We start from the raw sequence: 26320 nt of genomic DNA, 5'->3' as shown, positions 1-26320 counted from the left end.
ATTTTTCGCTGTCGGCTAATTTAAGTTTCATAAGTTAGCAGACGACTAAAAATTTGTGGTTTTTTTTATTAATTAAATTACAACTAAAAAGATATTTCTAAAAAATTGCACTTATAGTTTTTCAAGTTTTTTACATGTGAAATTTTTTTTTTTAACTCTTTAATTAAAATTTTTTCAATAAAAAATTTCTAAAAATTTTGAAACGTCGGTTAACTTTATTTTCATATTTAATAAATATATTTATTAACAGTTAAAAAATATTTATTTATATTAAATAAATTTTTTTTATTTCTTTTTAGAAAATTATTCAGTAATTTAAATAATGATATAAAATTCAAAGTTAATGGGACTGAAAGAAAGAGAGAATAATGGTCTATTGAGAATGAAAAGACCGTGAAAAATGTTTCGCGGACTGGTTCCCGCATTTACGATTTTCCTGATGCGTTACCCAAGTCGTTTGTCTACTCGTAAAAGCTTTACAAACGATTTTATGATGTTTTCAAGATATTATACACGTTTAAAATGAATAAAAAACAAAGGATAAAGTTTAGTTATGTGTTTTAAGCTAAAGAAATAAAATAGTAGTAAAGAAAATTGGATCGGCTGAAAGAAGGAAACGATTTAAGTTTGTGTCGCTCTACTCCGGTAGATCGATTCGGTAGCGAATTTATATATAACACAGAACACACATACATATATAAGTCGTAAATTCATTAATAAATTATCCCCGAGCCAATTATAATTCTGTCGAATTGCTCAGGCGGTCTGAGGTCAATAAATCTCGAAGGAAACAACCCGAATGCCAGTAGAGCGTCGGTTGTCCCTTGCCGATTTTATTCGACTGATGCATTATAAACTCTAAAGTCACGTGTATATTATATACCTTTCTCGCCTTCTTCTGTTTATGTTCCGGTGCTTCAATATAATACTTATTGCTAAAATAATTATTTTTTATTTTTAAACTTAAATATTCACTGAAACAAAAAATATATTTACAAAACATTTTTATTTTAGATAATATATTATTTTATTACAGGAAAATATTATCTTATTAAAGACGTGAGTAATTGAGTGATCGGGTTGATGACTTACCAAAGAAGATGCGGCGAGATTTTAATGATCGCTCGACAAGTAAGGGGCCAGAGTTGATCCAGCTAAATAAAAAGTTATCGCCGCAACTTTTTTTTTTACAACCAAAGACATCACCAGGAAAACGAATAAGATGCCGAGTAAACGAGAGACGAGATTCCTGACAAGTGTCGTGGGTTGTTCAAGTGTCTCGTTATATCCACCTGCTGCTGATGAGATTGCCAAGAAATTAAGCCACGCGACTACTAAAGACTAAATCATCTATTTATTCGTTGTAATTATTATTGAATCGATGCATTGAATTTTAGTCAAGAATCCATTGAACTTTTATTTGCAAGAGTGTATGTGTGAGTAGTATATTTTTATTTCAAGACACAGGTTTAGCTGGGCATCCGTTCGGAACCGAACCCCATTATTTTTTTTGCTCAAAATCAATTTGTACTCACAGACGATTAATTTCAGGACCTAACCAGGTGGCTAAAGCGCCTCCGGAATCGGTGATCGGTGGTACTCCAACTGCAACGATCCTCAGTGAGTTAATAATCAACGTGTCGATTTGATTATCATCCAATTATTTGCTTTGCTTTAGATTACTTAGAGTGTTGGATGACATCAATTTTACATTCAAGTCAATTTATGATGATAAGTATTTGGGTTGCATTTGAAAATTCTCTATCTCCAGATACATAATTAAGAAATGACCTTGTATCTTGGGAACTATTGACATTTTTAAAGATATAAGCTCATCCCGATGTTACACTCATCGAGAGCTTTCATTTGAGTACCCACATCAATTTTTCATATATTTTATATATTTATATGTTATATATATGTATATATGAAAAATATATCAAAAATGCATGTGGGTATTCAAATGAAAACTCTTGATGAGTATAATATCAAGATGAGCTTATATCTTTAAAATATATATTATATATTTAAGAAATGACCTTGTATCTTGTGAACTATTGGCATTTTCAAAGATATAAGCTCATCCTGACATTACACTCATTGAGACCTTTTATTTGAGTACCCACATCAATTTTTTATATATTATATATTATATATATGTATATATGAAAAATATATCAAAAATGCAAGTGGGTATTCAAATGAAAGTTCTTGATGAGTATAATATCGAGATGAGCTTATATCTTTAAAATAAATATGATATATATCACATATTTAAGAAACTACCTTGTATCTCGTAAACTATTGATATTTTTATAGATATAAGCTCATCTCGATGTTACACTCATCAAAATCTTTCATTTGAGTACCCACATCAATTTTCATATATATTTTATATATTTATATATATTACATATATGTATATATCAAAAATATATAAAATTTCAAATGGGTACTCAAATGAAAGCTCTTTATGAGTCTAACATCGGGATCAGCTTATCTCTTTAAAATATATATTATATATATTACATATTTAAGAAATGACCTTATATCTTTTGAACTATTGGCATTTTCAAAGATATAAGCTCATCCTGACATTACACTCATCGAAATCTTTCATTTGAGTACCCACATCAATTTTTCATATATTTTATATATTTATATGTTATATATATGTATATATGAAAAATATATCAAAAATGCATGTGAGTACTCAAATGAAAGCTCTTGATGAGTGTAACATTATAATGAGCTTATATCGTTAAAAACGTCAATATTTAAGAAAGTACAGTGCAATTTAACAAAATTCATTATTTAATGCAAGGTTGCTAGTATGATATTAATATATATTATTCACGTAATATATAACACATCGATGACCTGATGGTGTTGAGAATAGTAAAGTTTCCACGGTTGCGTGGGTAAAATCTTAGGAATTCACAGCGAAAGCGGCGGAAGTCGTAACTCTGATGGAGAACAATTTTCGCTAAAGGAAACAAATAACCTAGCGATTCAAACTAAGAACCGATGATCGCAGATCGTTCTGAAAGTTTAAGTCTGAGCCTTTAAAACGTTAGTGAGGAAGAAAACAGGCATTAAAATAAAAGGGTGAAAACCAACAGAAGACCGGACGAAATGAGCCGTTTTGCTGGGCGGAGACGCGAATCCACAGACGGTTGAGCGCGCTAAGCAAACAGTAGTTTCGCTGATCGTTATTTTCCTTGGTGTTGAGAAGCGGCAATCGATGTTCCCGCGAGCATCAACGGTTAACAGAAATAGTTTCAAATATAAAAAGATTAATAAAAATGAACAACTGTTGAAGATCGGCATGTACACCGCGAGTAAAACGTGTACCGAGGAGCAGAGAATGGTCGGGCTCTATGATGACGAGCAGGTGAAAATTGCCGGTTTTGTTGGATCGTTCTGAGATGTATCGATGCCTCTCGAGTTTAGTTTTATCGACGCAAATTGGCTTGAAACTTGCTTTTGTACCAACTCGTGTAAGATCACCATACCCTACAACGTACAATCGTTTCAAGGTTTTTATTTATGTATATTCTTATTTTAAATTCTGGCTCTTCTAGCAACTGGAGATCCTTCGGATCTTCACTGATAAAAGGATTTAGTTCTATTTAATAAGATTTAGTAACAAACTTTCATTACCAAAAATTTAGTAATAGCTACTAAATCATTTATTAAAGCCCATTTAGTTCCACCAAATAAATATTTAGTAGTATTTAACAAATGATTTATTGCTACGCAATAAATCGTTTATTGGTATCAAAGAAATTAATTTTTTAACTAATTTTAGCATGTGACCTAATTTTTTAGCTTAAAATAAATCAAAATAATTAAAATGAATAATTTTAAGTAAAAATATAAGGTATTATAAAGAAAAGAATCTCATTAAATTATATTTTTTTGTTTGAGACATTTATAAAATTTAAAATTAAACAAGTTTTTAAGATATTAATAATAGACAAATTGAAAAATGTTAACTAAACTTCACTGAGAAAAGACATAAATAGAAGATATTTATTGGGAGTATATGTGTTTTTAAAGGTTTAATAAATCTCCCAAAATCGAGCTGAATAAAATAATCTAAGTCAGTGAATAGGTTATGTATCACATAAACATTGGAATTAAAACTTAGCCATCTACCGACAATACTTGCCAAAGAAATATTTAATACCTGTTACTAAATATTATTTGATGGAAATAAATATTTATAAGGCTTTGTTCATATAAAGAAATCATTTATTAAACTGTAACAAATAATATTGATGGGTACACAGAAAGAAAAATTTCTTGACTGGAGAACAAAATTCTTGGCTCAAGAAAATTTGTCGGGTGCCTTAAGGAAGACCGAAGTTGTGTTGGCCGGAGTAAAAATTTTTCTTGAAATTCTATTCTAGGTCGAAGTAATTTTTTCTTAATCCAAATTATCATAAATACTTGATACAATAAATTTTCATATTTAATCAAGATTTTTAGATACTTTAGGGAAGCAGCGCCACCTACTTCAGCTGAGAAAAAAATTTTCTCACCTTGAGAAAATTTTTCTCTTGAATATTTGATACCCATTTTATATTATTTTACCGTGCAATTATACATATTGAATGAAAAAAAATGATGAAATATTATTTGATCTTCCTAATTGACATGTTAATCAATGAAAATATTAATGAAGCATATTATTGGAGCAAAAGAGAAATTTTCTCAAGACAAGAAAATTTACTTCTATCAAAAACTAAATTTTTTGAAGCAAGAGGCTGAATTTTCTCAAAACAAAAAGATTTTCTTGACTTAAATAAATTTTATTGGATCAAGATACGTATTTCTTAAAGCAAGAGAATTAATTGTGTTGGAATAAGTGAAATTTCTTCTCAAGAAAATAATTAGGAAGAAAAATATTTTCTTGGCTCAAGTAAATCTTTTTTTCTGTGTACAAAATATTTGTTTCTTCCATATGAATGAATAAAAATTTGTTACTAAATCCTTCTATCAGTGCTGGATTTAATGACAAGCTACTCATATTAGTTTGAGTCAAAGGAACAAATTTATCATTAATTATGATGGGAAAGACTTGTCTCTCCAGTTTGGATACCTGAAACAAAATTCTTACCAGATCCAGATACCAGGAAGCCAACAACTAACGGACAGTGATCAGTGATGATGATGATGATGATGTTGTAAAGCGTGAGAAAATTCTATCATCCATCTGTAGCAATTTTTCTCGCAGTAATATCTGTATACTGTTGAATGAAGCTCATAAAATATTTAATGAAGCGAAAAATGGTCACGATTAGTAAGTGATCCTATTTCACGATGGACAGAATGTCGTGCTTGGATATAATTCAAAAAGATAATAACCAGAGCTAGGATGAGAGAAAATAAGGTTAGCTTCTCTCTTATTCTATCTCGGCTTCCTGGCATAAAAGGTGTATCGTGAAACGCTAGCGTGCGATAGAGCACACGATCTCACTGGAGAGTTAAGTAGAGGAGCATAGAATCGCACTAGGTAATTTTCCCCTGGATAGCTGAGCTGCTCTCTCGGTATCTCTCGTTTCCATCGGATCTTGACATTCAATTTGCGACTATATCGAGACCTCGGGTAGTATTATCCGTGAATCCAGTAGGCTTGGATTTCAGCCTCGATGATATTGCCCCTCGGCAACCACTTTAAGAAGAATTGGCTTAGGAGAAGCTCGCCTCCTTTGTATCATCAGTCCTCTTTGCCAATCATTTAACTTGCTTTCGTATTTTATCGTCTACTTACTACCGCAATATCATTATACACCCCAGTCATGCCCATTCATCTTCAATCTTTGTGAATTTACATTTCATTGTTGGTAACTTTGAACATAAAATAGAAATTTTTACTTATTGTCTCTACATAGACTGAAAAAAAAATTTATTTGAATCAAGAGAAAAATTTTTGAACCAAGAGAATAATTTTATTGTCTTCTTTTATTAAGAAAAATAATTTACAATAATTAAATCCATTAAAATAATTAATAAAATATTAAAACATTACAATAATTAATATAAATATACAATTTGCATATATTAAATCATTTTTAATTGTTTTTCTTAGTAAGGTTTTAATCAAGAAGAAAAATTATTGAACCAAGAAAATAATTTTGAAGAGTTTCATTGTCTTCTCTTATTAAGAAAAATGATTTATAATAATTAAAATGATTAATAAAAGATTAAAACTTTACAATAATTAATACAAGTATGAAATTTGCATATATTAAATCATTTTAAATTGTTTTTCTTAACAAGGTTTGAATCAAAAAGAAAAATTATTGAACCAAGAAAATGATTTTGAAGAGTTTCATTGTCTTATCTTATTAAGAAAAATGATTTATAATAATTAAAATTATTAAAATAATTAATAAAACATTAAAACATTACAATAATTAATAGTAACATACAATTTGCATATATTAAATCATTTTGAATGATTTTCCTTCTTGATGATTGACCTTAAATATTAATTATTTGATTCAAATAAATTTTTTTTTCTGTTGTTGTGCCTTGGGAGAAAGGTTCAATTTCTTTTTAAAATAACTTACACAAATTTTAATCGTTTATTTGATAACGTAAAGTTGCACTTCAACTGGAAAACTAATTATTAACTATTAAATTTTAACTAAATTGTTAGTATTTATTCTGGGCTTAATTTTATAACATAATATTAAAGTAAGATCTTTGATTACAATTCTATAATTTATTCTTAAAGGTTTTCTGTAACTAGGAATGCATAAAAATCCGTAGTGTATTCTATGAGTTCCATTCTGTAACTGATTAAAAAGGTATTAAAGAACATACATTGCAGTTTTAATAGTATATTACATACCTAGGCCAGTAAAATAAGAAAAGTCTCAGATCACATGTAATTGTTGGCCGAGGCGAAGCCGAGGCTTACAAACATGTGATCTGAGGCTTTACTTTTTACTGACCAAGGTGTGTATACTATTTTTCTGCTCGACGTAGCCGGAATGTGGCAACTTTGTTTAGCGCAGCGGTCAGAAAGTTGCCACTTTCCGGCCGGAGGGCAGAAAATATCATTACGTCACGGGAATAAACTGGTAATATGGTGTGTTCTGCCCAGACGCTGGCGTATGAACATCACCATCAGCAATTTTGAAAAATAACATTAAAAGAATACGAAAAAATCTACAGAGGCATAACACTGTATAAAAATAAATAATCATCATCAATTACTTACTTATGATGTATATTTTGTTTCAGGACAATAATGCAAAGTCAAAGGATGGGCAATTGCCCGTTATCCGATCGAACATGTGATGTATTGACGTGGTTGGAATAACAAGGGCGGGGATACCATGTCAAAGTCTCGATCTCGATATATTTCCACCCCTCAAAGCTCAGTATGTACTATGTACTCGGTATTGAAATTATGTGGACGGGGATGCTGAACGGGAACGGATGGAACCCGCTTTGTGTGGTGATGCTTCAACGAGTTTATGTATAGCTTAACACACATCTATACATCTATAGACTTCTCCCCCAGTAGATTGTACATCATTCTCCAAACAGTATGTATAAAGTATAAACTATCATTCCCGGTAGTTAACTTAAATTGCATTAGGACCTCTTGATCCTCGTCCCGGGTGGGCGTATTGTTGTTGTTCGGGGTTGCCATATTCATATCTTCTATTCTTTTATCCCGATCTGGTCTATTTGTTTAATGGAACTTGTTATTCCAGCTCAATCGTCCTGAAACTTTAAATTTTATTTCATGATAGCTTCTAATTAATGAGAAATGATGTCAATTTTAAGATACCTAACTTTGCGACTACTCTTTATGAGGGTGCGTTTCCCATATAGCAATCTTTTTCAAGGCTTGAGCAAATCTGGTCTCAATTTCGATAATTGTTAGTGTCTTTTTCTACCTATGGGTCTTGCTCCATATACTTGTAGCAAATTCAATTGACAAGCCTTGTACAAGAACTTTGGGCCAGATTATAGCTCAAGTCTTGAGAAACCCTCGCGGTTTTTGAAATACCGTAAATTTTCGGTATTAATGCGTTTACTGTAAATTAACCGTTATAATTCTGAAATAATACGGTATTTCTGTGGTCATTTTGGCCAGTTTTTTTACTATAGTTATGCAGCATTTCTACCGTACTTTTGCTGCAAAGTTCAGAAATAATACTATAAAATTACTGTAAAACTCTAGAACTTTTACCGTAAAAAATCTATGTATTAACTATAATATAACTATAATTTTAAAGTAATAAAATCGTATTTCTACGGTAAAAATACCAAAAGATATACTATAATTTTGCCGCATTTATACTGATATAATTAAAGATATAATGCTTTCTACCGTAAGATGGACGGCTGTGTTTATTACTCGGTGAGTCTTATTAGGTGACTGAGTAATTAGATATGGATAGTGTCTCTGATAGCTCAACTGGTAGAGCATTCGGCGCGTAACTAAATGATCTGAGTTCGAATCCCGGTCTAGACTAAAAAAAATTATTTATAATAATAACAATCGAGAAATTAGTTTATCAACCTCTTAAAAATAATTCACGATAATTTATAATATTATAAAAAAAAATTTCAAGCTATTGAATAATAGTAGTAAAGCAGCATATTTTTGGTATTTTGCCGGTAATAGAAAGTAGGGATCTTCTTTTCCGGCTTTTTGCTGCAATAATGCCGCAGATATACAGTAAATATGCGGTATATTTACGGTTTAAATGCTGTAAATATACCGTAACTTTTCTATTGTATTGCCATAAATATTCTGAATTTATTTCGTAATTTTTTCATAATAATTCGACAAAAAACTGGCTAAAATAACTGAAGTATTACGGTAAAAATACAGCATTTATATCGTATAAATACCGAATCTTTACGGAATTTCCAAAACCGTGAGGGAAGACTGACACCAGAAGCATGATAAATATACTTGTGCAAGAGTTGCTCAAGATTTGCTCAAGATGAAATGTTTTCGAATAACCGTTCGCATCATTCTACCCCTCCTATATTTACTATAGAATCAGTGGATTTCTGAGAATTACGGATCTTGAGCAAATCTTGAGCAAGTCATGGGTAAATCTTTGTTGTGAGTTTCTGGTACAAAAAAATGCGTCAGAAAGTTTTTCAATGCACCTTGCTTTAGACTTGTCTCATATTCTTGCACAAGATGTCTTGAGCTAGTTATATATAAATCTTGAACCATATCTTTTTAAATAAACTTGAGCAAGACCCATATGTAAAAAAAGACACTAGCAACTAGGGGTTTTGCTCAAGACGCTGGCACCAAAATCTTGCTCAAGCGGATGTTACTTGGGTTGTTGTAACTGCTATTCGTTTATGGCAAAACTTACCACCTGAGATTGTAAATGCGTCTAGTCTTGATTTATTCAAGATCAAAACCTTTGACTATTTGCTAAATTTGGATACTTGAAGGTTAAGTTAACACTCTCAAATTGTTTTAAAGTGAAACTGTCAATTCCATTTTTGTTATTAGTATAAGGAAAATCTTATAAATAAGTCTTTATTCAATAATCGATGTAATTATCTTTAATCTAATTTTAAGTTATGTTAATAGTATGGTTAAAAACTCTTAGAGTTTAGTTACACTTTTATATTAGTAGTAATTTACTTATAATACTGTATATTTTACTGTTTTATCATGTATTCTTTTGTATTTTTTCATATTTGCCATTTGGCCAGTAGGCCTTGGCATAAATAAACAAATCAAATCAAATTTATGGTTAAATTATCTACTTTTATTTTAGGTTAGTTTGTAATGTGTATTTACAATTTATAATTTAATTTATGTGTGCAAACTTTAATTTTATACTTGATTTTGATCGGACTTTCCGGGAATTTTGCAAGAGCAAATAATTGTAAATAGTTTAATTATATAGAGCAAGAGTTGCCTCTACTCGTTGTGAATGTAAGCATAGGTTATGATTCAGGAAATGGCAAATGGAGAATCATATAGCAAACGTCGGTATGGGAATTGGCGCAAGAGTAGCGTTTATTCATAACCTAAAAGGAGCGATAAAACTACTGTCTCTGACAGGACACAAGGATTCTTGGCTGGCAGTATGCATATTTTCTTCCTATCCTCTCATACTCTTATTCCTGTTTTACTACCCTTGTCCTGGAAAAATGACAGTTAATAAATCGTCAGGAGATAAATAAAGAATATCTAAGCAAGTAAGGAATATTTTCTGTGCTATAGACCAAAAATTCATGAGTTCTGGAAGAAACACAAAGGATGAAGGTTTTTTTTAAGGTAAGACACTGAAGTTAAATGACATTAGAAATTTTTTTATAATTTTATAATTAAATTTTTATGAAGAAAATTTAATTGAAAAATTAGCGGGAATTTTTTATGATATAAAAATTTTAAAAATTGACAACTGTCAGCTAACTTCAGTATCATCTTCATTAAAACGCTGAAGTTAACTGACAGAAATTTTTTTATAATTTTATAATTAAATTTTTATGAAGAAAATTTAATTAAAAAATTTTTAAAAATTAGCGGGAATTTTTTATTATATAAAAATTAAAAAAATTTCAACTAACTTCAGTATCATCTTTATTAAGACACTGAAGTTAACTAATATTATAAATTTTTTTATAATTTTCTAGCAATTAAATTATTATAAAAAAAATTTAATAAAAAAATTCTACTTGTAAAAATTAAAAAAAAAATTATTTGTGAAAATTTAAAAGTTTTTCTTCTTTAATGAGAATTAATTATGAAATTTAAGTTAGCTGACATATAAAAATTTTTAGAATTTTTTTTTATTTAAATAATTATTACAAAAAAATAAAAAAAAAATTTCATTTGTAAAAAACTTGAAAAACTATAAGTGCAATTTTAAAAAAATATTTTTCTGTTCTAATTTAATTATTAAAAAAAAATTATGTCGATTAGCTTCATTATGAAAATTAAGTTAATCGACATTCAAAAATTTTTTATTTTTTTTATTAATTAAAAATTAGAATTAAGAAACTATTTTTTAAAAATTCGGCGTATAATTTTTAAAATTTTTGTTTTAATTTTTTAAAAATTATTTTTCAATAAAATAAATTATAAAAATTTTCTAATGGCTAATTTAATTTTCATGAATTAATTTAGCAGATATTTAATAATTTTTAGAATTTTTTTAACAAAAAAATTATGGAAAAAAAAATTGACATGTAGAAATTAAAAAAAATGAAAAATACAATTTTTAATAAATAATTTTTCTGTAAAAATTTTTTTGTTAAAAAAAAATTAAAAATGTTTAAGTATCTGCTAACTTTTAAGTCATTCTTCTTTATTTTAATTTATTTATTTAATAAATAAATAAATAAAAGTTTAAAAATTAACAACTATCATATCATTTTATCTTTATAAATCTTCATTGTTAAAAATAGAAGAAGTTATAATTCATCTGAAGAAATAGATTAATCTCTAGTCATTTAATTAATAATTTGGCTTGTAAAAAAGTCTGCTAATTGACTATTGATTAATTATCGGTGATTGTTTATTACATTCTGAACCAATTTGTCTTTTGTTAAAAAAAAAAATGTTTCGAATGTTGTTCATTAGACACCTGATATTAATATTAAATGAACTGTAAATTATACAAAGTAAAAAAAATTTAATTAACGTACGTCAATTACGCTTGCACATTAATTAATATTATAACAGAATATTTAAAAATAGTCGTTTAATTAAATTTTAAAGACCGCGAGTTGAATTAATAAAATGAGTTAAGTTATTGATGTGAAAGGCCGTTTATCGTATTAATTACGCGGTTGGTTAGTTTTTATTTTTATTTCTCCGGTGTATTAATTATTTTTGTTTCTTAATTTTGTAATTTTGATTATGATATATTGTGTGTCAAAATATGTCAAGATTAGAGGTGACGTTGATAGAAAAATATATATATTGTGTATTAATAATTTATTTACTTTCTGCTTTAGAATTTATTAAAATTATAAAATGGGATTTGGAGCTAGAAATTATTAACAGAATAAATTTCCATAATGATGAATTGAAAAAAAAATATTTGAATTAATTTAGTTCAGCAAAATAATTATAAGATTAAGTTATAAATAGATTTAGAGATAATATTTAATAAACTAAATTTAACGTCTTTAAAGTAATCCGACAAAAACATAAAATAACATGTGAAAACATTTAAAAAGATAGTGAAAGTTGTTAAATCTAACCGATCGGTTTTAGAGTAATAGGCGTGGCGGGCCGATCTTTTAAGAACGCACGCGACGATCAACTCAGCAAAGGACTTAACACAACTTGTGTGGCTAACATGAGGACATAAACTTATCACAACAAGATAAGAGGTGTTGGACCAAAAGAACATAAAATGGATAATTTATATACATTGTAAAAGAAAGAAAAAAGATAGCCGCGAAAAATGTGTTTCGAATTAGCGTCGAGAAGAAAAATTAAGATGGAAAAATTTACCTCGGAAGAGATAGAGCTCCGACATCTGACATCTGGTTAAGTAACAACGCTTCAGCTTCACTGACAAAAAACATTGTAGTTTTTTTTTTTTTTTTTTTTTTTTCAATCGCTTTTAAATTTATTATTTTCTTTCGCACCTGGATAAAAGGAGTTTCAATAGTGCACACCCCTTAGAAAAATACATCTTTATACACCATACACCGTGTTGTTTATACAGTAAACGTATCATTGTCGTCATGATCTAGTAGACCCCTTAAATAAAATATTTAAGAATAAAATCATCCGGGAAGAATAGAAAACATGTGTGGTAAAATTAATACAAACTTTAAGTTGTTTTATTAACACATTTTGTTTGAAGCTTGTATTTTGCTTATTATTACTCTAACAATTGTATAATTGTTGGAATAATTGTGAATCTATGTTATTAAGAGAATAAGAAAAATTTTGTGTCCATATGGTTTTTTTAGTGAAATTTAGTGTAATTGCAAAGATCTCAATTTAAATTTGTGCCTTTTTAAAATTTCATATCATTCTTACCGATAGTCAATTTATGATGATAAGTACTTAGGTTGCATTTGAAAATTCTCTATTTTTAGATAGATAATTAAGAAATGACTTTGTATCTTGAGAACTATTGACATTTTTAAAGATATAAGCTCATCCCGATGTTACACTAATCAAGAGCTTTCATTTGAGTACCCACATCAATTTTTCATATATTTTATATATTTATATATATATTACATATATGTATATATGAAAAATATATCAAAAATGCATGTGGGTACTCAAATGAAAGCTCTTGATGAGTGTAACATCGAGATAAGCTTATATCTTTAAAATATATATTATATATATTACATAATTAAGAAATAACCTCGTATCTTGAGAACTATTGACATTTTTAACGATATAAGCTCATCCTGATGTTACACTCATCAAGAGCTTTCATTTGAGTACCCACTTGCATTTTTGACATATTTTTCATATATACATAGATAGATAGATAAAAAATTTATTTGGCTCTGGAATCTAAGCTCCCTCAAAGCCATCAATATTTAAATTACATTGGTTTACATAGGTATATACATATATATAATATATATAAATATATGAAAAATTGATGTGGGTACTCAAATGAAAGCTCTTGATGAATGTATCATCGGGATGAGCTTATATCTTTAAAATATATATTATATATATCACATAATTAAGAAATGAAATTGTATCTTGTGAACTATTGACATTTTAAAGATATAAGCTCATCCCGATGTTACACTCATCAAGAGCTTTCATTTTAGTAACCACATCAATTTTTTATATATTTATATATATTATATATATATGTATATATGAAAAATATGTCAAAATGCAAGTGGGTACTCAAATGAAAGCTCTTGATGAGTGTAACATCAGGATGAGCTTATATCTTTAAAAATGTCAATATTTAAGAAAATACAGGGCAATTTAACAAAATTCATTATCTAATATAACAAACTTTTAATTTTTTATAGTTCACAAGTCACGGCAGTCACATAGTGACTGCAAGGCTGCTAGTATTTTTTGTTTCATGATTAAAATTCCTTTAGAGGTTTATAGCAATTAAATTATTATGAAAAATTTAATGAAGAATTTAATAAAAAAATTCCATATGTGAAAATTAAAAAAAAATCTTAGTGGAATTTTTTTTTATTACAATTGATTTTTTAATAAAAATTAGAAAAACTGATAGCTGTCAGAACTTCAGTATCATCTCCATTTTGTGTATATAAATTAAATGTTGTACTTTCTTCAGAAGAAAAAATAGTTTGCGCAAAAAGTAAATATAAATACAAAGCAAAAGTGTTAGACGTCAAATATTTAGCATCAGTAGCGAGCAAATAAAGGGGTTATGTATATAATAAAGTAAAGCATCCACTTAAATTAGAGGATGTAAGAATTGAGTAAAAGTATAAGTAAGTATAAACCAATATATAATATAAATATATCTTTCATTATCGTTAATCGTTTACTAGAGCTTGTTTCAAAATATAATATTTTTTAAAAGCTTTTTATCTCGTGCACATCTGTAACATATAAATGACTATAAGATACTGGAGATAATCAAGGAATATATTGTGAGTATATGTATACAAACGTTTTAAAACCCGTATGGATTCTAATGCATCCCTCTAACACTCAGACATCTTTCGCGCTTTCACTGGAGATAGGTTTAAACAAGGGTCTGACAAGCTCGTTGCCGTTGTTATTTATCGGCGTCGCTTCTTACATCTTTCATACAGCGACGAGAGAGAAACTCAAGATGATGCTGACTGTATTCTCTATATATACATATGTATAAATCTGTGTACATACTCTACATTGGATGTTACACACTCAACAGTGGCGAGAAGAAAGATAAGAAGACGCCAATGATAATGATGATGAACGCTTATAACGCGCGCACGTGTTAAAAACTATACTTTTTTTTAATGCTGTCTGCCATTACTTAAAGTGTAATCCAAGTATGTACATCTTATAAGGATTCGAGTACTTCATTTGCTTAGCCTTTTTTTATTCAATCTATTATAATAATCTTACACACACAGATGCGAAAATTCATTTCTTCTTCCATATAATGCGCTGAATTTTTTTTAAATATTTATATTCGTGTTAAACTTTTTACTTGACTAAAAATTAGCAAACTTGCAGTCACTATGTTACTGCCGTGACTTGTAAACTATAAATAAATAAAATTTTGTCTTATTAAATAATGAATTTTATTAAAATGCATTGTACTTTCTTAAATATTGACGTTTTAGAAGATATAAGCTCATTCCGATGTTACACTCATCAAGAGCTTTCATTTGAGTACCCACATGCATTTTTGATATATTTTTCATATATACATATATATAATATATATTTTAAAGATATAAGCTCATACCGATGTTACACTTGTCAAGAGCTTTCATTTGAGTACCCACTTGCATTTTTGATATATTTTTCATACATACATATATTTAATATATATAAATATATAAAATATATGAAAAATTGATGTGGGTATTCAAATGAAAGGTCTCGATGAGGGTAACATTAGGATGAGCCTATATCTTTAAAAAAATCAATAGTTGAGAAGATACAAGGTCATTTTTTAATTATTGACATTTTTAAAGATATAAGCTCATCCCGATGTTACACTTGTCAAGAGCTTTCATTTGAGTACCCACTTGCATTTTTGATATATTTTTCATACATACATATATTTAATATATATAAATATATAAAATATATGAAAAATTGATGTGGGTATTCAAATGAAAGGTCTCGATGAGTGTAACACCGGGATGAGCTTATATCTTTAAAAATGTGAATAGTTCTCAAAATACAAGGTCATTTCTTAATTAATATATCTAGAGATATTTTCGAATGCAGCCTAAATACTTATCTTAATAAATTTACTATCAATGAGAATGATATAAACCTTGAAAAGGCACAAATTCAAGTCAAGACCTTTGCAATGACACTGAATTTCACTAAAAAAACCAATTTTAACATATGACTATGGACACAAAGTTTTTCTTATTCTCTTAATAATATAGATCACCTTAGTAATCAAATTTTATATTTGTAATTCTAATCATTAATATTTTAAGAGCCTCTAAATTTTATAAAATATTTTTTTATAATTATAAAATTAAATGATTTATTACAACAAAAATTATTTTTTAGATTACAAACAAACAATTCTTTGTGTGGTAATAGAGAAGCATCATCAAAAAGGTCTTTGGTCGTTGGCTCGCGACCCTCAACTCAAAATGGCAGTTAACGCCACGAGGACAGATTTACCACGAAATATCCCCGGAGACTTGTCCCCGTGACTGAACGCACCCTGGGGTACGCGTACGCTCATACATGCGAATCGAGAAAATTTAGCTACCCTTCCGATTTACCAGCTCTGAGCGGTGTTTCACCTCATCATTTACAAACTCTCTGGTTAACACCTATGTTATGCACCAGCATCACCACCCGAGTGAAAGATAGAACACTTGTACAGTGTATATATATACATGTGGCCAGAGTTTAAAACACGCGTAAACGAGCGTCCATCATCAGCGCCTCGTCCTCGTTATGCTTTTAATCGTTTCATCAACTTGTTGTTATCACGCGCCCGGGACGCCATTTTTACACCGGCAGACTCTGATACGTTGCTTTATATATACATACAAATACACGGCTCGTATAATATATAAATATAACATATATATAATAAATGTATACAGAGAGAAGAAGTCTATATATAACTGATATGATGCTGATACCGTAACTGCTATTGGGGATTGCGAATAAAAATTGAACAGACAATAGCAAATATTGAGGGTGGATATGTGCATTGTTTGCTTCAATCCGTTTCGAGATTTATGTATTTTTATTTTTCACGCTTTACGTATTGTTATTTTATATATTTTTCATTTTACATTATTTTACTTTTATCCATTTGTTTGTTATCAGGATTTTCCGATTTCGCAACGATAGCGATCATCAACGCGTTATACCAGGAGTATGAAAAAAAATAAAAATAAATGAATTAATCAAGTAAAGAATTCATGGATAAAAAACTATGCAGATATATGTTAACATTGTGAATTTATAGAGTTTTTATTTTTATAAATCTATTCTTCGGAAAATATTTGTGAAGAAATATTTGGTAAATATTTACAGCCATTTTAATTTTCATTTTTTTAAACGAAATTTTTATTTGATTTTAGTGATATATTTTTTTTTTTTAAAATACATAAAAAAATTAACTTAAAAAAAGAAGTTTATTATCAAAAATAATCAACTTCTTTTTTTAAGTGATAATTTATCACAATTTTAACAAATTTTTTAAAAAATTTATAAATTTTTTAGAAAATTGTGATTTTCAATTTTTTTTTTTACACAGAAAAAAAAGTCATCTTGAGTCAAGTAATATTTATTTGATCCAAGTATATTCAACTGAAGATAAAATATATTCTTGAGTTAAGTAAATTTTTTTCTTGTATTGGTCAATCTTGGTTTAAGCAAATATTCCCTAGTTCCAACAGGCTTACCAACTTAAGTGAAAAAAAAAACCTCTTAATCCAAATAAATCATTCGCGCGGAAACCCATTTTCAACATTAGATAAAAATTATTGTTTATGGAGCTAGAGTTCCGGGAGTCGAGACTTTTTTTCAGAAATTTCCTCCTCTTTAAGGATCTTTTTCTGATTGTCGATATCACTTATAGTTATTGAGTTATTAACGCAACAAATTTCTAACCGTGTACTTTGTATAAGTCGAGCAAATACTTGTATATACCTATATTTTTGTCACTACACACTTAACTGTAAAGCAGTAATATAATGGGAAATCAGCACGTTAAAAATTAATCAAAAATGTCTAATTAAATGAACACAAAAAATAAAAATCATGCATAAGGTTATTTTTTTAAATTTAATTCTTTATTAAAAAAATTTCGGTTTAGTTCCAAAAAATCACGTCGCCAACGTTGGCGCTAGTTTCTCAAACCAAGAGAAAGATTTACTTGGGATAAATATATCCCTCACGGTTTTGGAAATGCCGTAAAGATTCGGTATTTATACGATATAAATGCTGTATTTTTACCGTAATACTTCAGTTATTTTAGCCAGTTTTTTTGTCGAATTATTATGAAAAAATTACGAAATAAATTCAGAATATTTATGGCAATACAATAGAAAAGTTACGGTATATTTACAGCATTTAAACCGTAAATATACCGCATATTTACTGTATATCTGCGGCATTATTGCAGCAAAAAGCCGGAAAAGAAGATCCCTACTTTCTATTACCGGCAAAATACCAAAAATATGCTGCTTTACTACTATTATTCAATAGCTTGAAATTTTTTTTTATAATATTATAAATTATCGTGAATCATTTTTAAGAGGTTGATAAACTAATTTCTCGATTGTTATTATTATTAATAATTTTTTTTAGTCTAGACCGGGATTCGAACTCAGATCATTTAGTTACGCGCCGAATGCTCTACCAGTTGAGCTATCAGAGATACTATCCATATCTAATTACTCAGTCACCTAATAAGACTCACCGAGTAATAAACACAGCCGTCCATCTTACGGTAGAAGGCATTATATCTTTAATTATATCAGTATAAACGTGGCAAAATTATAGTATATCTTTGGTATTTTTACCGTAGAAATACGATTTTATTATTTTAAAATTACAGTAATTTTATAGTATTATTTCTGAACTTTGCAGCAAAAGTACGGTAGAAATGCTGCATAACTATAGTAAAAAAACTGGCCAAAATGACCACAGAAATACCGTATTATTTCAGAATTATAACGGTAAATTTACAGTAAACGCATTAATACCGAAAATTTACGGTATTTCAAAAACCGCGAGGGATGACATTATTAGTTCAAGAATAAATTTTTTCAACTAAGATAGCAGAATAACTTGAAACAAGACGTAAATTTTGAAGAAAATGATTTTCTTGAGTCAAGATGACTTTTTTTTCTGTGTAATTGTTCATTTTTTTTTATAATTTTGAAAAAAAATCATATCAAAAACATCAAAAAAAGATAAAATATAAATTTTATCCAAAAACATGAGAGCCAAAATTTTTTCCAACTTTTGAAGGCAAAAAAGCTGTCGAAATCTTTATTTTTTTTCTTTCACAACATTTTTTATCATAAATAATATACAAATTTAATTAAATAAATGTCTTTAAAACTAAAACTAAAATTTCTGGAATTAGAGATTTTTATAAATTATAAAAAAAATACTTTAATCTTTCTTCGTTGAATAACAAGTCATCTGAACATTTTTATGACTTTAAGTAATTAAATTACGGAACTACAAACCTACTAGTTGGTTATCTAGTAAATTAACTCCTAAATTATTTTTAAAAACAATTTAATTGATGAAAGCCTTGTAAGACATGTTTACTATCGACCTTCTTCCAGCGAAAGACTAAAAAAAAAAATTTATGCTTATACACAACTCCAACTAAGTGATTACACCTTGTTATCTAATCCAATAGCAGCTAATTTGAATACTTATCTACCCACCGCTCAAGTTCCATGTTTACGCAGTCCGTGAGTCCATTTCCTAGTAACAGATTGTATAAATTTTCGCTTCACTGCAACAAATATACATTTTTAAGCCTTATAATTATAATAAGAAATTACAATGATTAGAAAGTATTTCGGTAATTGTTTACAAGTCGGGTTAGCTTCATTTTGGGCCATAATTAGGTGAAAAATTAACATTTTCAAATTTTTTTAATAATTAATAATTTTATTTATTTAAAGACAATTATTTAATTTATTAAATTTTAATAAATATTTTTTAACATTCAATAAATATTTATTTGAGAGGAAAGTACGTTTATTAATAGTCAATAAGTATTTATTAATAGTTAAAAAATATTTATTAACAGTTAATAAATATTTTGTTGAGTGAATTTGTTTCGCTTGTAATGGCATATGATGTAAAAATTTCTTATAAACAAAAATCATCTTTATAAATTATTTACATTAATTATATTACATTATAATAACGTTTATTGTAACTTACCGAATTTTATTACAGCTCATAATTATTTTTTATTTTAAATATTAAAAACATTAATTTATTTAGTAAATTTAATTATTATCATGAATTCCAGCTATAGAGTCATAAAAAGTGTCAAAAGAAAATTTCTATTTTTGCTTTTTATTTTAAATAAATATTTTTTAACAGTTAACAAATATTCATTAACCATTAATAAATATTTATTAACAGTTAATAAACTGTACTTAATAATTACTTATTAAAAAATAAATAATTTATTAACTGTTACTAAATATTTATTAAATCCTATGATGTTAAAAACATTAGATTTATTAAACAATAGATTTGTTAAAAATTAGATATTGTTTGTTGTTATAAATTTATATAATTTTTACATATTTAGTTATTGTTTTATTTTCTTAGGTAAAAAAATTAAGTTCCAGAAATCTAAATTCACAAATCACTTCCTTGAACTGTCAAAAAGATGTTAAATATATTTTTCCCTTTGGAGAAAAAAAAAATAAATGAATTCATCAGATCAGTGACGACTAAATTTTATTTTTCCAGGTAACACTGCCTAATATTTCATTGAAATTCAAATGAGAAGAAAACATAGTGAAGGAATAAAAAAGGTAAATAGTTAAAAATAAAAAACGTTTGATTTTATCCAGTTAAATTATGTCTTTATTAGTTGAGCCAATGACTCTAACGGTTTTCCCCTGTGACGATCGAGCCGCAGGTGTCCTAAAGACTGAAAGAAAAAATCTGTAAAGCCTGGTGTGAGACAGAGAAATGTCCGTGGGGAACAAAAGAAAAAAAGGTTGTACGATACCGAGGAATTGTGTTCAAGATACTCATTATTCACCTCAAGCTCAGTCAGATATCACGATCCAGAAAGGATCGTTTTCATCGTTACCCTTGTTAATTTTTGTGGTCAGTATCAAGTGTTTCTAACAAGCCCATTTAATTATAAAATCTCGCCATACATTTTATTTTTTTTTTACATTATTTCTTCCTGGTACGTTGCTGAGTGTTAAGTGTCTGAATATATTTTACAAAATTTAGTTTTAAAATTAGGATTAATGATTGATGAGAAAATAGTTGTTTGCTTGAAAGATTTAATTGAAAAATTTAACAGTCCTTAAAAATTAAATGACACTAAGGTTGGCTTTAAAATAGATCCTTGGAGCTGAACTTGAAGAATAGAAAGAATAATATAACAGACAGAATATAAATGGTGATCGGACAACGTACCCGCAATGTCTTCACATCGGGGGTGCACTCGAGTTTGAATACCCGTAGGTAATGTCTCAAATAACAGAAAAGCTATTGACTTTAGTGTATTTGTCGCCGTTCGAGGGTAAGGCACAATTTCAGGCTTCACAGGAGGTCCAGGGAACATTTTTCCTCCTCTTGGTCCATTGTGTGACAATGAGATGAGATTGAGGAAAACGTTTATTTAGTGGCTCAGGCATTTGGCTCGTGACTCGCACGCGCTTTTCTATTTTAACATTAAATTATACTTAATTTACATAACAATAGTTAAATAGTTGGATCATTTTTTCTTTTACACATTTTTTTTGGTAAGTAATAATTTATTTATTTATTTCATTTTATTTAAATTAAACCCAACAGCCCATAGGGCCAATAACACACGCAGAAAAAAATTTTGTTAAGATAACATAAGATATGTTGTGATAACAAAATTTACGTTATAACAATTAATTGATATGTTATAATACACGGAAAAAAGTAAACTGTAATAAATAACAGTCGATTTATAATAAGTAATATCAAGTAATAAGTAATTATCAACTGCTAAAAATTACCATTTCAAACAGTAAAATCGTAATTTTACTATTCACGTTATAATATTTACCATTTAAACGTTACAATTTAATTTTTACATGGAAGAAAATACTATTTCAAACAGTAATATTCCCTATGTAAATGACTAAAATGTTTATGTATAATAATTAACAATTCAGAATTTGATATTTATCATTTCGTACCTAAAAAATGATCTTATGATATGTAAAAAGTATAAAATAAAGTTAGTAAATTTCTAATACAAGCAACGTCAATATTTACAAAGTAAAATGGTAAATTTTAAACGCAACGCTAAAAATCAAACTGTAATTATTGACTTGCTTGGACTGGTAAAATGTATATTTTAAAAGAATAATTTTTACTGTTTCAAATGTTGAATTCTCCCAGAGTGAGACCCCCTTCTCTTTCCTCTGAGTTCCCCTTCTCCTCATAATATCGACTATATATATTGAAATGGCAATTTTTACTGTTTGAAACTGTAATTTTTTAAGATAAAAGAGTCGTTATTTACTATAGTGACACACGGAAAAAGTAAACTGTAATAAATAACAGTCGATTTATAATAAGTAATGATCAACTGCTAAAAAATACCATTTCAAACAGTAAAATCGTGATTTTACTATTCACGTTATAATATTTACCATTTAAACGTTACAATTTAATTTTTACATGGAAGAAAATACTATTTCAAACAGTAATATTCCCTATGTAAATGACTAAAATGTTTATGTATAATAATTAACAATTCAGAATTTGATATTTATCATTTCGTACCTAAAAAATGATCTTATGATATGTAAAAAGTATAAAATAAAGTTAGTAAATTTCTAATACAAGCAACGTCAATATTTACAAAGTAAAATGGTAAATTTTAAACGCAACGCTAAAAATCAAACTGTAATTATTGACTTGCTTGGACTGGTAAAATGTATATTTTAAAAGTATAATTTTTACTGTTTGAAATGTTAAATTCTCCCAGAGTGAGACCCCCTTCTCTTTCCTCTGAGTTCCCCTTCTCCTCATAATATCGACTATATATTGAAATGGCAATTTTGCACGACTCATGATGCGAAGCATCAGAGAGTGCTTTACGATAACCTTTACGATTACCTTTTTTTACTAGATTACCTTTTTAATCTAGACATCTAAATCCAAACTAAATTTTCAGTTAAATCTCTAAAATTATTAAAATCAGTAAAAGTTATTAAATCACTAAAATTATTAAAATTAAAATCTTTAAAATCATAATCATAAATATTGTAATCTATTAGTTCTAATTCTCACTTAAACAGTTTCTTCAAAATTAGCATATAAGCAATATTACCTTTACTAATATTTTATTATGTATAATTATATATAAGTTCTAATTATTATGTTTAAATTAAAAATTTAAAATGTATTGTATTCACAAAATGTATATTTTTCTTTTGCCATCTGGCCAGTGAAGGCTTTGGCATATTTCAATAAATTCAATTCAATTCAATATATAGACTGATGAGTGCTAGAAATATTTTTAACTTCCCGCTAAGAAAATTGAAAATTTTCAAAAATCAGGAAGTTATTGGTTTCACCCCGTTTTTCGAAAATCGAGTTCTCATCAGATCTTGACATTTTGAGGTCCTAGGAAGCTTCTCTGATTGTTTTCGCGATGATGTCCGTATGTATGTATGTGTGTGTGTATGTATGTATGTGACCCTCTTATAAATTTTGAACGGCTTGATTGATTTAATTGCGGTTGGTGCCATTCAAAAGGGCTTGACCAAACTTAGATTTTGATTACTATTTGGACCGATTCGAACCAGTAGATTTTGAGAAATCTCAAAAAAACTACAAAAAAAAATTTTTTGAAATGAGGTGTTTTTGGAATTACTTTCAAATGGCTTGACCGATCAATTCCAAAATCTAATCAGCTCTTAAGATAAAAAAAGCACATCGATCACCCTAAGCCCGGTCAAAATCAGTTGATTCGTTCGTGAGTTACCGTTGTTGAAAGAAAACCAAAAAAAGTGTTTTTTCGGAATTACTTAAAAATTCCTGGCTCGATCGATTTAAACTCGAAAGTTTTCATGAAGCTTCAAAAATTGGGTCGAATGCCGCCAACCGCGTGAAAATCGGTTCATTCATTCAAAAGTTATTGCCGTTTGAAAATTAAAAAAATTGTGTTTTATTAAACTGCTATTAGAGTTTTGAGCTCGAAGAGCTCAAAAACGTAATGTATAGTTTTAGCGCTTAAGAACAAAAAATGAGCGGGAAGTTGCAGGGATGGCCTTTAGGGTCAACTGTCATCCTAATTTTTTATAAGTATGATAATGAAATAGACTTGACTCATATCAAGAATATAAGAACACTTGTTGACGTTATTGTAAAATCTATATATTAATATGATTATTGTAACTTTAATTTGATATATCGCCTGAAATATTGGCTATCATCAATTTATTACTGTGTGTGTATTGTAGTAAATATGTACAATATTCTATGTTATTTGTGCAATTATTGTAAAAGAACTCTGTAATTGGGTTAAAGCTGTTGAGTTCATTATTCTATAAATAAATAAATAAATAAATAAATAATTAAAAGATTTGCAGTTGTGTCTGAGATTTGGTCCAGTACTAATAAATTTGAAGCTATTATAAACATCAAATGCTTTTATCAACCCGTTAAAAATTTTAAAGAATAAATTCATATAAAATTCATAATCATAACGTTTGCAAATAGCTTCTTATATATGATAATGGTAATTTATTAAAAACAATTAAATATTTATAATTTATGATTCGTAATTAGAAACTCAACTTAAAAATTTCAATATTACCATCGTTATCTTCAACAATATTAATCTCAATTTGTCAAAATTATCATACAATAGCCAGCATAAAGGGATCATAAAGCCGCGATATTCTTAAGTATAGAGATAACGATAACATCACCCCTTACACTATTCCGTCTACCACAACATACCACTACAATTTATTTTCCTCCATATTTTCAACAGTTAAAAAAGTTTCTTTCATATATTAATAAACTTAAAAAAAGAAAATAATTTAAATTTAAAGTGGATAATTTTAGCTTAATATTCTTCGACATTAAATTACCAAAAAGGTAAAATTTACAGATTAGATAGGATTGATATTATTCATATGATAACTGAGGTATTCACACCCTAATCGAAATGACGAGGACCATTAAATCGGGCCGCGCCTTAATAACCGGGAACAATGTTCCATGCGGTGATTTGTCATCTGGAAATTGAGTCGTATGGAATGGTAGACGGTGGAAGTAGCATAATATATAATATAATGTAATGTATATACATATATATTACAGATATGGATATATAGGAGAGAAGAGAGACGATAGCAGCATCTGTAGGTCTCCTCTCTCCCTCTGGAGAGAGTCTCACCCCCTATTGTTCGTGGTAGTTTGGACCATCATGGCTGCTAATCATTAATATATGGCTGGCATAACCATTGTTGCGAATTAGGCAGCATTCAACAGTGCATTGTCAGGCTCCAAGGGGGTTGCGCTCTCTCTTTTAGCTGTTGTACAATCATTGTCGCGTGTTAGTTCGACCCTCCGGCCAACCAACTTCTAATAAACTCCAAATGCTTGGATTTAATCGACCGGAATCTCTTTATTATATTTATTCTTATAACTAGTATATAAAATTCTTGTAAATATTTTTATTTTATTTATTTCTTCTTATAAAAGTCTCATTCAAAAGTAGATTTTTTGATTTAATTAGATATTTAAATGTAAGAATAGTTTTTTATTTAAATTTGCTGTAAAATTGTATTAAGTTACCAGAAAAATTTACTGTTAACTACTAAGAAGGGCATTGTAATTTAAAATTTTGTAAATTTAGCCAAAACGTTTTTTTTCTCAGTTAAATTAAAAATAATTAATTGAAATTGAATCAATTAATATTAAAACTAGCAACCTTGCAGTCACTATGTGACTGCCGTGACTTGTGAAATATAAATAAATGAAATTTTACTTTATTAAATAATGAATTTTGTTAAATTGCAATGTACTTGCTTAACTATTGAAGTTTTTAAAGATATAAGCTCATCCCGATGTTACACTCATCAAGAGCTTTTATTTAAGTACCCACAAGGATTTTTGATATATTTTTCATAAATACATATATATATATATATATATATATATATATATATATATATATAAATTTATAAAATATATGAAAAATTGATGTGGGTACTCAAATGAAAGATTTCGATGAGTGTAACATCAAGATGAGCTTATATCTTTAAAAATGTCAATTTTTCACAAGATACAAGGCCGTTTCTTTATTATGTTAAATTGCGCTGTACTTTCTTAACTATTGACATTTTTAAAGATATAAGCTCATCCCGATGTTACATTCATCAAGAGCTTTCATTTGAGTACCCACATACATTTTTGATATATTTTTCATATATA

General features: G+C 28.1%; 3 long non-coding RNA genes across 4 annotated transcripts; all 3 read left to right on the top strand.

The window, feature by feature from the left end:
• The first annotated feature begins 1551 nt into the window (after positions 1 to 1551).
• LOC123271633 lies at positions 1552 to 10289 on the top strand. Its single transcript, XR_006510930.1, has 3 exons — positions 1552 to 1620; positions 7261 to 7568; positions 9972 to 10289. It is a non-coding gene; the product is annotated as an uncharacterized LOC123271633 (long non-coding RNA).
• A 1957-nt stretch (positions 10290 to 12246) lies between these two features.
• LOC123271634 lies at positions 12247 to 15093 on the top strand. The gene is made up of 3 exons (XR_006510931.1): positions 12247 to 12524; positions 14280 to 14433; positions 14532 to 15093. It is a non-coding gene; the product is annotated as an uncharacterized LOC123271634 (long non-coding RNA).
• Positions 15094 to 19591: 4498 nt separating this feature from the next.
• On the top strand, positions 19592 to 25552 carry LOC123271419. 2 transcript variants are annotated; one of them, XR_006510863.1, is made up of 4 exons: positions 19592 to 19749; positions 20615 to 20679; positions 20739 to 20980; positions 25205 to 25552. It is a non-coding gene; the product is annotated as an uncharacterized LOC123271419 (long non-coding RNA). The 2 variants fall into 2 exon arrangements; XR_006510864.1 differs by lacking the exon at positions 25205 to 25552 and adding an exon at positions 21227 to 21788.
• Positions 25553 to 26320: the final 768 nt, after the last annotated feature.

This window comes from Cotesia glomerata, linkage group LG9 (assembly GCF_020080835.1).
Source record: "Cotesia glomerata isolate CgM1 linkage group LG9, MPM_Cglom_v2.3, whole genome shotgun sequence".
NCBI lineage: Eukaryota > Metazoa > Arthropoda > Insecta > Hymenoptera > Braconidae > Cotesia > Cotesia glomerata.
The sequence above is the reverse complement of the archived record's forward strand: the minus strand, read 5'-3'. Positions and strand labels throughout refer to the sequence as shown.